General features: G+C 42.2%; 1 protein-coding gene across 1 annotated transcript in view; it reads left to right on the forward strand.

The window, feature by feature from the left end:
• SUCLG2 (succinate-CoA ligase GDP-forming subunit beta) overlaps positions 1–12,149 on the forward strand; it is a 218,403-nt gene that overhangs the window by 58,126 nt on the left and 148,128 nt on the right. The window lies entirely within an intron of this gene.

Here is a 12,149-nt window from a genome sequence, read left to right on the forward strand (position 1 = left end):
GGCAACCTCCTCCACAAAAAACCCCTCAATGTGAAATGAGCATGCTCACTAATTATGAAATGTTGACTATCAGTTGGAAAAGGAAAGTGGTGTGTAGGAGAGAATGGAATGGCATTCCAGAATGGGGCAGGGCTGGCTGCCTAGGCCCCTAAGCAAGAAACCTGGTGTTAGATAATGAGGGTACTACAGTTTTGTGTTGCCAGGTCCCACGTGTACTTTAAAAAATAAATAAATGAAAAAGAAAGTGTGGCTGGCGGGAGGAATTGTTGCTTAGTCTGCATGGTGACCAAGCTGCCAGATGACATTAGCTGGTTACTAGATATGTATGCAAGTCTACATCTCTGCATTCTTATTTACTGAGCTGATTTTGTTATGTTGTTAGTGTGCTGCCAAAACTCCCCTTGGCTGTTATGCCAGGGGGTGGGGGTGGTCTCCCTGTGCACGTGTGAATTGTAGGTGTTTGCAGTATTAATGTTAATGGTTTATATGATTTTTTAATGATATGATGTGTTTATGTTTATGTAAGTCGCTTGGAAACCTTGGTAATAAGTGACTAATACATCTAAATATTATTACTATTATTAAGTAGCAAGTTTCCTCAGACTCTGGGGCTTATTTCTGCAAAAACCTGCATAGGACTGTGCTGCAAGCCATTGCTAAGTAGTTTATTTTATGTTCGTTACATTTCTGCGTAAAAGTCCTTGGATCACCAGGTAAAGAAACTGTCAAACAATAGCAATAAAAAATGTTCCAACAGTAAAACCATCAAAATCAACAGGGAAACCACCGAAGGCAATTAAAAGCCAGGAAATCAAAGCTGCTTTTACCTGGTGCTTAAAAACATCACCTGAAGTCTGCATAGCTGACCCCATGTAGCAGGAATCTAACCTAGATATTGCCAGCAGATCACACTTGTATGAGCATCCACCTAACAGCACTCTGTTGCTGTGAACCCAGTTTTAGGAATAGTGCAATGTCATCCAAACCAGAGTTGACTATTTCATGGTCAACTCTATCCCCATCCACAAATATATTGATCGAGTAATTGAATTTCAGCCATCTCATTTCTGACTCCTGATACCTGTTTAGAATGTCCACAGTCACACCTGGGTTCAAGGAAAAGGGGAAACAGAGCTTAATGTCTGGTGCGTCACTCCAAATCCCCGAATAGCTGCATGTGTCATGTAGACATGAAACAGAATGGCAATCAAATCAAAGCAAAACAAAACAAAATGTTTTGTGCACGAAACGTGCACAATCCAGTACCATAATGTCATGGGGAAGCTTCAGTCAGGTACAGTGGTACCTTGGGTTACATACGCTTCAGGTTACACACTCTGCTAACCCAGAAATAGTGCTTCAGGTTAAGAACTTTGCTTCAAGATGAGAACAGAAATTGTGCTCCGGCGGTGCGGCAGCAGCAGGAGGCCCCATTAGCTAAAGTGGTGCTTCAGGTTAAGAACAGTTTCAGGTTAAGAACGGACCTCCGGAACGAATTAAGTACTTAACCCGAGGTACCACTGTAGTTGGTTTGGAATCCTAGCATATTTCATTGAGCACTTTTATCCTGCTTTATAGCTCCAAAGTAGCTTACTAAAGATTCTCATAGTATAATGAGTCTTCCCTTATATGTTCTTTTGGCCACCACATACTGGGCAGCAGCTTGTACTGAGTGCCTCCGGGGCAAAGGAGTGGGGCGGAATGAAGTCTTGTGGTGAAGTTTCACCTTTCCTTTCCCTGTCTTATGAAGGGCAACATGATTTCTGCCCAGCCTGTCACACATGTGAAGATTGGGCAAGTGCCATCTGTCTTGGCTGCTCTGTGCTCTTGTCGTACGATTAATTCAGGTCAATTGGGAAGACACACAGGCACTCATAGTTAAGAACTGAGCCAGGGACAGGTCTGGCTCCATGCCATTCAAGCCACGTACAACATTCTGGAAAAGTGGCAGAGGTATCCGGGAGCTACATGGGCTTCTCTTAGCCCCGCACCTCAGTTGGAAACCTGTTGGCTTTAATGCAGGCATAGGCAAACTCCGGCCCTCCAGATGTTTGGGACTACAATTCCCATCATCCCTAGCTAACAGGACCAGTGGTCAGGGATGATGGGAGCTGTAGTCCCAAACATCTGGAGGGCCGGAGTTTGCCTATGCCTGCTTTAATGGGACTTCAAAGTCAATTCGTAACTGTGTGCTTAGTGCCGGTAAGGGCTGCGTTCCAAATTAAAGAACTAAGCTCTACATATGCAGCCTTGCTCTTCCATAGGTGAAAGTTGTTTCGGTAATAGTCCTTCAGATTGCAATGACAATAAGGCAGCAGAATGCAGCGTGTGCCACTTCAGCAGATTAAATGAAAATTATCTCCTGTGAGGCTCTGAACTCATCATTTTTAATCTCTCCCTTTTCATTCTCTCATCAGCTCACTTTAAGGACTGCTGAGCCCAGAAAAAGATCTTGTAGCGTACCTTTACTCGCTGCTTTTAACTTGAGATGTGATACTACTTAATAAGATAAGGGCTTTTATAAATAGGACTGAAAAGAAAACTAGTTGTATGCCTGTCATAATAAAAAGAGACGGATCTCTAGACTGAGTAATGTTCTCACTGTTCGGCATTTCCATGGTTTATTAATGATATTGCCATTGATTGCAGTGTATGATTACAGGGATATTAATATCGGAAGGGGGGTGGGAAGCATATTGTGTTTTTAAAACATGGAGCAAACAGCAATAACAAAGGGGCCGGAGTTGTCAAGCATGGGATGCGTTTCTGCTTGCACAATTTTCTGCCAGCTCCCCTATCTCTCTGCAGGTCCCCATTTCTGAGAATCACCCGACCCAAACTGGGCTCTGAAGTGGGGGTTCATACATTGGGCAGGTCCATGGACTGGAGCAAGTCAGGAGCCCAGCTGTGACTGAACAATGTTGTATGAAACTGGAATGCATAGTGGGAACACACAGTTTCAGAGCCTAGCCAATGTGGGCTTGAACAGTTCTGAAAACCAGCATGATACGGAATGATGGAGGAGGGTGTCTCTGCTGAAGTACGATAGCCCCATCTGTACTGGCATTCTGTTGGCTTTTGAAAATGGACCTGTTTACATAGGCATTCCCTTGATCTCCTGACCTTTTAAATTGCTTTGTTTAATTGGATTGTTTTATTGCCTGCGGGAGGCTGCGGGAGGCAGTGAAAGACAGGAGTGCCTGGAGTGCTCTGGTCCATGGGGTCACGAAGAGTCGAACATGACTAAACAGCAACATTGCCTGATTTATTTATGGGTGCTTATATTTAAATATTTGTGGCTTTTTGCACTTTGTAAACCACTTAGGGGCCTATTTCAGCTTTAAGAAATATATAAATTTATTTATGTCGCTGCTGCTGCTTCTGCTGTTATTCTGTTGTCAGTGTTCCATCACTCTGTCAGTAAAACACATGGTGGTGGAAAAATGTTTATGATTCATTCATTGAACTGTCTTGCATCTTCCATCTCTGAAAGCATGTTTCCATCATTCGCGGCGATAATGTTCCATTTTATTTAAGTGTATCAAGTGCACAGTGAATTAACTGGATTATTTAAGATATCTTTGAATTTTAGTGTAAAGGGAATTGCAAGAGCTATGAAATTACTGCCATGCTCCACTAAGCCGTTAATTAACACAGTCCTTGTAGTTAACTTGCTTGTTGGGGCATCATTTTGTTGTGTTTAGTTAAATTCGGTCTGAATAATGCATTTAAAAATTGATATGTTGTTTGTCTACGTATCCCTGCAAACCAACGTATGTTTCATTTAGTTATCTAGAACGTCATTTGGGCCATTGCAGGATACGACGCCATGATAGTTACATAAACAGAAACCACCATTGCACTTCTGTAGATTTCCCAGATGGTATACATTTGCTTCTCTGCTGTACCCTGGGGTTGGAAAACCCTGGCATTCCCTAGAAAGATCATCTTAGCTGGGTGTCTTCTCTTTCCCCATGCCCACAAGATGGACAAAGTGGTAAAGCAGACAAAGACCAGTAAGAAACCTGGGTTAGTTGTGTTCATGTCTTCAACCAGACCTTTGGTTGATTAACAGTCTATGTCCTTTTAAATGTGTTCATTTGGGGGGTATTGTTTTATCACTGTTCTTATTAGGTATTTTGTGTTTATTTATATTGTAATTTTATGTTGTGAACCACCCTGAAATCTTCAGATGAAGGGTGGCATACAGAGCTTATAATGTAATGTAATATAATATAATATAATATAATATAATATAATATAATATAATATAATATAATATAATATAATATAATAATATAATATAATATATAGAATTGAATAGAATAGCATGTTCACCACGACCCTAAAGTTTTAAAAAACAGATTTAAAACTAAAAGGTCTGAACTACAGGAGTTGTTTAAAAATACTTGGATGAAGCAAAAGGTTTTCTCTTGGCATTGAAAAAAACCCCATTAGGATATGCACTTGACAGCACTGGTTGTTCCAGAGCCTTGTTGGCATAGATCACAATGTGTGAGTGTCCATTAGGTCTTTAATGGTTTGGGGGCAGATGTGACCATTCTCAGTCTCTTCACAAGGGATTCATTTTGGTTTTTCCTCTTTGGCTTGCATTCCCCTTTCTCTCTGGTCTGAATCTCTCCCTACCTGCATGATCTTCACCATGCTGAATGTTAACTGTAAAGGTAAAGGTACCCCTGACCATTAGGTCCAGTCGCGGACGACTCGGGTTGCGCACTCATCTCACTCTATAGGCTGAGGGAGCCAGCGTTTGTCCGCAGACAGCTTCCGGGTCATGTGGCCAGCATGACTAAGCTGCTTCTGGCGAACCAGAGCAGCACAAGGAAATGCCGTTTACCTTCCCACTGGAGTGGTATCTATTTATCTACTTGCATTTTGATGTGCTTTTGAACTGCTAGGTTGGCAGGAGCTGGGACCGAGCAATGGGAGCTCACCCTGTCACGGGGATTCGAACCGCCGACCTTCTGATCGGCAAGCCCTAGGCTCTGTGGTTTAGACCACCCACATCCCAAATGCTAACTGTAGTTCGATGTAAATCAATATTTGAAACCCGATTCTGATTATTGTTTCAGCTGACCATAGCATCCCAGCCTGAGGGGCGTGGGGAGCGTGTGAGCTCATGATCTCTCATTCATCATGATTCAGAGATTGGGAAGTGTTGCAACTGTGTTGAGCCAGGGAGAGACAGCCTTGGAATAGTTTGCCTGACTGCCAGTGCTTGCAGTTAATAAACAGCTTCCAAAAATTTCTGTTTGCAAATGAAAATTTTAGTGGTGGATACAGTTCCTTCAGATACAAACCTCTGCAGTACTAAAGTCAGTGGCAATGTTAGAATGCCCTATGTATTTAGTACATTTCTTGATTAACGGTTTCCCTGAAAAATATGCCAAAAACTGCTGCGAGTTGCTAGTGAAAAAGGGGGAAAGAACATAAAAGGATTTGTAAACATGCTTAATGGAGTTGATAGACTCCCTCCACCCCAAGCAAAGCGGATGACTAGAAAATTAAAGTCATGGCATTAATGCATGCCTGCAAAGGGGATTCTGTCTAGTAAAAGACAGAACCCAAAGGATTTTTGGCTTTGCACATTTCCAAGCAATTCTTAGTTGAAACGACTTTATAAGAAGCACTGCTTATAAGTCAGTGTTAAGTCATTTTATGCTCCAGGTCAAGAGCCTGCAAGTATCCAACAAATAAGGAAATAACACATTCTGTATAATCATGAAAGTACTCTGTTATGCCCAATCTCCCTTATGATAGAAGCTCAAAATAAACAACTTTGTCTTTTTATATCTGTATTTAACATGGCATAACAAGCCAAGAGATTTGAGAGCTTGCTTCTGAATTCGTCTGTGAGGGAACGATCATAATGTATCGTTAGTATTTGCACGGGGCTTTCAGTCAGTGTCAGGTATGAGCCTGAACTTCTTTAGAGAGAGAAGACAGGTGGGATTAAGGTAGCAACCTAAAAATATCGGCATTGGTATTGACTTCTAATGAATGTGAATAAACAACCACATTTGCAAGCTGCAGATGCATTTGAAGTTGCTAGATTTTGGTTTTGCTGCATGAACAGAGTAAGATCAGATTTCCCTTTATGGCTTTGACTTGCTGAGGGCAGGTTTCTCTGGAAGGGGGGCTGCCTTTAGTTAGTTCTTTGTGACAAAGGCATTTAATACTAGGATGTGAGCCATGCTAGTAATTATTGTGTATTTTGGATTCCCACCTCTATCTATCTCTGATCAAGAATTTCATTTGGTGGGGTGAGTGAAGGTTCTGCTATGTGAGAAAACTTCCCCATTCACTGTCAAGAAGAGGAGAGCTCTGTGCGGGGTTGTGTACAGTGGTACCTTGGGTTACATACGCTTCAGGTTACAGGCTCCGCTAACCCAGAAATAGTACCTTGGGTTCAGAACTTTGCTTTGGGATGAAAACAGAAATTGTGCAGCGGCAGCGGGAGGCTCCATTAGCTAAAGTGGTACCTCAGGTTAAGAACAGTTTCAGGTTAAGAGCGCACCTCCAGAATGAATAAAGTACCTGAGGTACCACTGTAGTTCCTTGGGTTCAAATAGACGTTTCTGCAAGCAGACATTTTTTGCTGAAAAAGCAGCATACCCTGTGGGTGGGGGATGTGCTAAGCAGCTAATTTTGATCTCCTTAACGCTCCATCAATCCGCCAATCCATCCCATTGCATGCATTTTGTGTGCACAGAACGAAAAATATGCACTTAAAGTACATACATTTAAATGTTTTTCAGTGAGTTCGTCGATGCGCATTTGCACATACATAGTTTACATAATTTACATAAACCTCAAGAAGAGGTGGTGCGTCAAGAAAAAAGAGGGAAACTCACTGGAACAACTTTGCAAGTGCCACACATTCTTGGAACTCTTGTTGCTAATCTTGGACGCTTGAACCTTGGCCGTTGCTCCTGGCTTACTGTTGCTGCACCTTTCACAGGCCCTGCTTCACTACCCCAGAATGTTTTTGCCTGGTTATTCTTATATATTAAATTTATATGCCACCTTCATCCATAGATCTTAGGCCGCTTCATAAGATAAAATTGCAATATAAAAAACAGAAAATACATAGTAAAACTAAGAACAAAAACCAACTTAATAATTCTCCCTCCCAGGGTCAGTAGGAATCCCCAAGAAGCTGGCACAGCAGACAAGGTCAAGTAACATGTTTTATTTTCTGTTTTTCCTTCTTCTGACACGCGAACAAGGCACTGCTGAACGTCAGCCAAACTTGACAGATCTTATCGCGATGTCTCCCCTCCACTGAGCATAATTTTGCAGAATTCGCCCCAAGCCGATCAGGGAACTTGACCGCCTGGTCTCTGCCGATCTTTACAGCCACTTCCTCGTCATCAGAGGACATGCAGATCTTGGTGTCTTCTCCCTGCTGGAAGCAGAACTCCCGCAGCTCCATGCTCTGTCTCCTTGTAATTGTGTCTCTGTACCCTGATGATGCCTCTTTTTTTATCTGGATGGAGAATAGAGAGGAGTGTGTCTATAGAAAATAGCTTTCTGTACAGAGGTAAAATTTACATTCGTTGCTCCAGCCACTTTTGCCTCTGGCCATGCTCACTGAAGATTGCCCCAAAGTGAATGACATCTCTAGATTGTGAAAGGTTCCTCATCCCTCCCTTTATACCAAGTGGGAAACCTGAAGCTGAGCTGCAAACAAAGAAGCTGAGTATGTAGGTAAGAACTGAGGTTGGCTTAAGGTAATCAAACAAAGGCTGCCTTGACACCTTCTCTTCTAAGTAACTAATTAATCTCCATGCTAGCTAATTATCATCCCTATTCCATCCCTCCTTAATATATTTCATTTACCACCTATCTTCTTTTTTGCACCTGAGCCAGAGGGCAGTTTTGTTGCTGGAAATGAAGATTATGTTGAACTCCCAGTCTAGCGAGATCTTCTGGATTTTCCATTTGCCATGCCATTCCAGCATTCTTTTTGCTGTTCCAGGGTGCATAAATTGGCAGTATAGACTTTGGGGAGGGGTACTCAAATAAGGGACGTGGGTGGCGCTGTGGGTTAAACCACAGAGCCTAGGGCTTGCTGATCAGAAGGTCAGCGGCTCAAATCCCCACGATGGGGTGAGCTCCTGTTGTTCGGTCCCTGCTCCTGCCAACCTAGCATTTCGAAAGCACGTCAAAGTGCAAGTAGATAAATAGGTACTGCTCCGGCGGGAAGGTAAACGGCGTTTCTGTGCGCTGCTCTGGTTCACCAGAAGCGGCTTAGTCATGCTGGCCACATGACCCGGAAGCTGTACGCCGGCTCCCTCGGCCTATAGAGCGAGATGAGCTCCACAACCCCAGAGTCGGCCACAACTGGACCTAATGGTCAGGGGTCCCTTTACCTTTACCCAAATTTTGCCCCTTAAGACTTTGAATGTACTCTAGATTCTGTGAAATTAAGGGGTGGATTTATTCATGTTGGCTGATTTTACAGACACAGACAAAAAAGAGTAAGCCATTTGCCCAACACCACTGAGAAAATAAATACCTGAGCAGAGATTTTGTATGTAAGCCTCCAGCTTGGCTGTCAGTCAACAAGGACCTCTTCAGTGTTGGTGGCGTTTCTCATAGTATTTTAAGTCAGTGGGTAGGGAACCCATGGCCCTACAGAATTTGCTGGATTCCTACTGTCCCTGACCCTTGGTTATGCTGATGGGAGCTGGAGTCGAACAGCATATGGAGGGCCACAGGATTCCCTAACCTCAGCTCAAAGTAACATGTGGTCTCCAAACAAATCAAGCTTAATTAATAAAGCAGTGTTGAGAGGGAAATTCTTGGATAATCAAATTGCTCTCCTTCTCTCCCTTATTCCCCTGCCCTCCAGCACTTAGAAGTATCCATTTATACTTTTAGAAACTTTCACTAAGGACGTGAGTGCAAACTGCAGCATACCTTTAGTTATTTTATAACCCTTCTCTGCCACCAAACGTCTTTGAATCAAATAGATTTATAGTAATGTGAGTAATGGATAGGGGGCCAGCAAATCAAAATCTCATTTCAGCTGTTTGACACTAATGTTGTGCTGAGTTACTGTTCTCCGTGTTGGATTTCTGATCAAATTACTAAAATTGCCACTTGGAAGTGGGAATGGAGACGAAAATACAAACAAAATATTGTTATAAATTGAGTACTGAATTTCATAGTTAGCATATGTCATAGAAACCATTCTTTTTAATCCTGGCTATGTCGTGTGGTTTGTTTGTTTTTGTTTGTTTTTGTTTTAAGGCGTTTGATTGGTGACTTTTTCCGCAGAAGGCACAATACCTAATATATAAATGTGATAAAAAGCCAGATTGTATTACAAATAACACGAGCACAAGGATAATTTGGGTTCTTTATTTCTAATTTATCGTGATGTATACTGTTATTCTTCAACTGTGAAAATAACTAGGCGTGCAAGCAAGGATGTGTTGCAAGTAACTCCACCTTCCTAATGTGTAAAATACAGAACTATTGCATGCTTAACATGGGCTGTGTTTCCATGTACGGCAGTTTGACACATGCTTTATGGACTTCAAGTCCTCCAGTGGAAACCATGTAGGCATGAGTGTCCCCATGCCCACCCAACCACTTTTCCATGTTGAATTTTTTCCTCTCTGACGCAAGATATGCAATAGCTAGCAGCATCCTGTGGTGAGATGTCTAACCTATATTCCATGTCAACAGCAGTTTCTGGTGAAGGCAGGATAGCCTACTTAAGACACTGCTTAACCTATGCAACAGGGCTGGGCAACTTGTTGTCTCCAGATGTAGTTTGGCTCCAACTCTGTTGGCCTCAGCCAACAAGACTGGCATGTTGGAGCTCGATGGCAGTCATAGTCCAGTAACATCTGGAGAGCCACAAGTTGTCTATAGAGGTATTGTTGCTGGTTTAATTTTTATCCCACATTTTCAATGAGAAGCTCAGAATGCTTACCGACGATTGAAGAATGGGGGATGAAGTTAATGGACTATGCAGAACCAGATAAACTAACAGGAAGAATTCGAAACCGGTGGGACCAGAAATTCACGGAAGGCTGGAGTAAATTTACGGACTATTTGAAAAGTATTTGTGAAGATCAGACGACGTTTGTAGGTTTGCAGGAAGTTCTGTGAGGAGCATTATTAGAAGTATTGCAAAAATAGATAAGGGGAAGGATTATTTGTTAAGAGACTTAAAGGCAATATAAAGTTAAATGTATAAGAAGTGGATAAAACGGTGGATTATCAGATGTGCTGATGGAAGTCTAAAAAGATTGTATAAGTGATAAGTTTTGTGGTATATTTTATCATTTATATGTTAAAATCAATAAAAATTATTATAAAAAAGAGAAGCTCAGAATGCTACACATGTTCTCTTCTCCCCAATTTTTTCTCCACAACACCTCCGTGAAGTAGGTTAGTGAAAGAGAGAGAGAGAGAGAGACCCAAGGTTGCCCCACACTCTTCTCAGACAGGCATGTGATTTACACCAATTGCATATGTAGCATCGGAGAAGTGAAATTGCTAACACTAAGTTCCTTTCAAGTTGCCGTTGTAGAGAGGAAATTCACTGCTTCCAAGCTGTTGGGCCTGGAAAAATCCTGGAAGACTCAGACTGCCAGTAGTGACCTCTATTTGCTACTACAAGCCAACTCCATAGAAATGGAAAACAGAAGGTTCCCTTGTCGTAAGCCCATTTTACCAGGGAAATATCCATAGTTAAAGGGGTGGGGTGGGGCTCCCAGTGACTGCTGGATCTTTCTATCAATGGCCCTTATAGAAGAACCCGAAAGAGGGATCCATCAGAGATTTGGAAAGGCCCCCTTTAAAGGGAAATGGGAGAAGGGAGGGTGGCCTGTAACCATTCCTCTTAATCTGCTATTTGGTTGATTTTCTGAGGATAGAGGAATAGTGTGGCATTCTTGTTTCTCGGCTTAAAAAGTTCAAGAGCGTCTTTCTAGTTGTTTTTCTTGCTGTCAGAGCAGGCTAGGTATGATTGAATCAGAATTTCCCAATAGCATGGAATGCATTAGTACAGCAAGAGCTGTCAGTTTGTTTTGACATTAATTTTGCTGTCACTTTCATGTTCCTGAAATACTCAGACAAGATGTAAAATAATAGTCACGGTTGAAAAACCAGATAGCGTGCGATTGCCATAACTTTGTCTTCCTTCCAGAAACAGTGTTATCCTGATGTCGACCACTGGCATCACAAAGGCTTCCCCAGAAATTACCTGTTAATATTGCTACGTTCATTAGCACAGATTGGGTTAGTAATATTCATTTGGATCCAGCACAGCTTCCTGTGAGCACTTCTCCATAGGCTGGAGAGGTGGAGCTTGCAGGTTTTTCCTGAGGGACAGGCTGTAGACGGTTGGTGGTAAAAATGGATCTCAGAATGTGGACCACTGTTTCTTTAGTTCTTGGCAGTCCCCCATCAGGTTAGGGATAAGCCACTCCTCCCCTGCATGTCCATTGCAGAACCATGTTCCCCTTCTGCTGCTTTGTAGCAGAGAAGGGACATCCATGTTTCTAGTCCTCTGCATGTCTCCAGACTTTTTTTTTTTACTTCTGATATGTCGCTATAATATGCTGAAAAGTATGAGAACAGCTATCTGGCTATGTATTCATGCATGCATGTATGCAGTGCTGTTTTACCTTAAAAAATGTTTAGGGGGGCTCTCATTTTGACTCAAGAAAATCACCATTTTATAGTTCAAATCGGGGGAAATAGATACAGTAAATGGACAAAGATTCACAAAATGTTTAGGGGTATGTGTACCCCTGTGTACCCCCAGAAAAAAGGACTTTGTTTGTTTGTTTACCAACCACTCCTTGACACTATCTATCTATCTTTCTTTCTATCTATCTATCATCTATCTATCTATATCTATTTAAATCACATTTCTTACTCTGTAGGTGAATAATAATAACATATAAAATATACAGTGGTACCTCCATTTACAAACTTAATTCGTTCCGGAAGCCCGTTCTTACACCGAAAACGTTCTTAAACTGAGGCGCGCTTTCCCCAATGAGGCCTCCCGCTGCCGGTGCCCTTCCACCGGTTGGCTTCCGTTCGTCTTCCAGGGCAAAGTTTGCTAGCCGGAACACCTACTTCCGGTTTTGCGGAGT

This window comes from Podarcis pityusensis (assembly GCF_964106645.2).
Source record: "Podarcis pityusensis genome assembly, chromosome: 2".
NCBI lineage: Eukaryota > Metazoa > Chordata > Lepidosauria > Squamata > Lacertidae > Podarcis > Podarcis pityusensis.